Here is a 3,592-nt window from a genome sequence, read left to right on the forward strand (position 1 = left end):
AAAAGTGAAGCACAATAGGCTCCTGTAATTGTGGTACCCTTTGCCAGGAAATCTGTCATCACTACTCCGTCCTGGTCCCAGAAGACCGTGAGCAGGACCTTGCAAGCGGAGATCTGCACCCTTGCCTTCTTTGGAGGTGGTGAGTCCAAGTGCTTCCACTGCATTGACTGGGCTTTGGTCTCTGGATCATAGTGATGGACTCAGGTTTCATCCTGTGTAATCAGTCTTTTGAAAAACTTTCACTCATCTTCTTGGCACATCTCCAAATTCATCCTCGAGCACTCGACACGTTCTCGCTTCTGGAATAGTGTGAGCAACCTGATATCCATCTGGCAGACACCTTATGCATATGCAAATGGTCATAGATGATAGTTTCCACAGACCCTGTACTAATCTTGACATCTTGCGCTATTTGGCGAATAGTAATGCGCCGATCTTCCAAAATGACAGCCTCAACTTGACGGATTGATGCCTCATCAATGGCAGAAGGGAGGGGGGCGACCAGGTCTGGGAGTTTTTTTTCCACAGACTTCCGGCCATGTTTGAATTCATGATGCCAGCGTTTTACAAGGTTATATGATGGGGCATTATCATCATAAGTTTCTTTCATTTCATCAAAAGTCTCCTGTGGTGTGCATCCTTTCAAATACAAAAACCGGATCACTGCTCGACATTCAACAGACTCCATTTCACAGCTGACTCAGTTCAAACACCTGTAAAACAGAAACCACGATTAGTTCAGAGCTGTAATTTGCCACATAACCCGTAGATATAAATCATTGTAAATGAAAATTTCAGCTAGATCAGACAATTGGAAGTGGGTCAGGGGCATTACTTATTGCACGCCCCTCGTAGATAGTGATGTAGTTTCAGTTGAAAACCCATGATCTCCATTATAATAGAATGTTCTCTTTATACAGTTACTGATACGAATCGCAGTCGGAGGAGGGGGGTCATTTTGTGTGTGTGTGTGTGTGTGTGTGTGTGTGTGTGTGTGTGTGTGTGTGTGTGTGTGTGTGTGTGAGAGAGAGAGAGAATGAGTGTAAAATATTCGGTAGATGAATTAACGAGTAAAAAATGAGTACGAACAAGCAAAAAAAATGATCAACTATGGCCAAAAATCAAAAGCTTGGGAACAAAAAGAGGGATTAGGAAAGAGGAAGTGACGTCATAGAAAAAAAGCAGAAATCGGACCAATTGTAATTGCCTCAGTCTCTAAAAATGGGCCGAGAATGAAACACGTATTAAGATGAGCTAGTGATCACGTCACTTTAGATAAAAGCTTCCTGTTTATCACCCCCCCCCGTATATATCTATCATTCAGTTCATGGTAGGATATCGGCTATGATATAACAAGTAACGGGACGGTTGGTCAACACTATTTTAGTTAACCATCTACTCAATAAACAACTATTGTCCGCTCATGTTTTTTTTTTTTCAAATTATTTTGTCCGCCTTTAAAAGAAAGATTTGATTTCAGTGTTCCACCAGCACAAACGCTGACAGAAACGAATCTCGTGCTACAAGCTGGCTGAGGTTCAGAAAGGAGAAAAACGAACAAGAAATGATTTGCTGTGTAAATTGACTAAGCCGAACATCGATACGCTCGATTAGTTATGAAATATAATTAAGGACAGAATGATTATGTCGCATGGGGTTATTCCGTACAACTCATGCTACGAGTAAAGGGAAGTTCTTTTTATTTTATCTTATATTTTTTTACACATACAAAAGAATCAGGATTGTTCTGCGAAAAACGTTCACTAATTAATTTGAGACACCTGGAAGTACCTGGAATGTTCTGTAGTTATTTTTAGACTAAACACATATCGAGCAGCGAAATGATCTGTTATGCAAACCCGGTTTTTCGTTTTTATGGCGGTTTTAAAGCGATGACTAGTGAATAACACAACATGTCACTAAACATCTTCCAACATGTTCTTCTCCATTAAGTCACCAAGTGTGACTATGCAATTCCTACAGCTAGGTACCTAGAAAGCCGAGCTATTAAATCTGACATGGTTGTCGCACACTGGTAAGCTCCCTTTTGGGGATCTGGGGCTGCCGAATGAATAAACCTTGTACCAGATGTGTCCTGTCCTTATGGGGTGATACGCAGAGACAGGTAGGCGTAGATATTTCAAAACGTCAGCGCATATAAACTGAAGATCAGATCAACGCGCGACGGCTGCCGATTCGAAATTATTTCTCTAATCGAATACGGTCCTAGATACGACCTTAAGCTATATCCGATGGTGAGGCCCCAGCTTGCGGACTTTGGGGAGTGTAGAGCCACCCCTTAATTGCCATTGCTCCCAGGTCCACTTTGACCCGGAGTGGTAGTACCTGTTAAGGTCCCAACTATGAGTAAAATGGATACCGACTTGAAAAAAAAAAAAAAAACCCAAATATATTCTATTAAAAATTTTTTCTTCAAAAATCACTGGATTCGGCATTAAATAACCTGAAAAGGGTTGATATGCCGTAAAACAAAAAGAACAACAAACCAACCTAACCGATTATAGAAGGGACAAAGGTCAAACATGGTTGCTGTTATCAGAAATTGTTAACAATTACAATATTTCAGTGTTTTTGTTTTTTTAAATGCATCTCTCCCCCCCCCCCCCCAAAGAGAGAAAAATTGTATTGAAGAGTTTCGCTGCGAACGCCGTGGAAGACAGCCGCTTAGCAATTTGGGCCGTGATCGATAATGGGTCTCGAATTTAAAATTCTCCTTAAATATTCGAAATAAAATAATTCTATTTTTTTTTTATAAAAAAGATATCTTGTCATTTTATATCAGAGTCCAAATTCCAGCCCAAACGTTTCCTGCTGCTATCACCGACGATAAACGCCGACCGAAAACTCAGTAAAGAGACCACTACAATATGTAGACGACGTTATCTCAACCGTAGTGATCCATCTTTGATGGAACAGCAACGAACGTTATATAAACCCCTTAGTTTAAGGGGTATGATTATCGTCTATGTGCGCATCGTCACCCGTCCCCGGGGGACCTATTTGCCGATCCCAGGATGCAACAGCAGTTCCAGAAACGTCCCCACGACAAACCAAGTAACTCTCCCCGGGTTCACGACTTATCGTGTTACAGTGTTATGTTGCTATCATTTTCCAGGGAGAGTTATTTTGTTTGTCCGTGTCGTGAAGACGTCTCTGGAACGGTTGTTAGGTCCTTAGCACAACAGCTAACTCTCCGAGTGTTAGACACGAAGAAACAATAGACATAATTCCCTTTAGACTAAGAGGGTGATATAATGCCGTTGCTGTTACATTAAGGTTGAATTACTAGGATTAAGTTGACGTCGGCTACATCTACTGTGAGTCTTGTGTCTGGGTCTTTTTGGTTTTCATTACGAGTAGCATTTTATTAGTATTGCTGATAGCAAGGTACGTTGGGCTGAAATTGAACGCTTGTATAAAATAAGCGACAAGATATCTTTTATATATATATATATATATATATATATATATATATATATATATATATATATATATATATATATATATATATATAAATATAATTATTTTTCACATTTACTGAGCATTTTAAATTCGGTGCCCATTCTAGACC

Source organism: Euprymna scolopes, chromosome 16 (assembly GCF_053919585.1).
Source record: "Euprymna scolopes isolate OS-2025 chromosome 16, ASM5391958v1, whole genome shotgun sequence".
NCBI classification, from domain to species: domain Eukaryota; kingdom Metazoa; phylum Mollusca; class Cephalopoda; order Sepiida; family Sepiolidae; genus Euprymna; species Euprymna scolopes.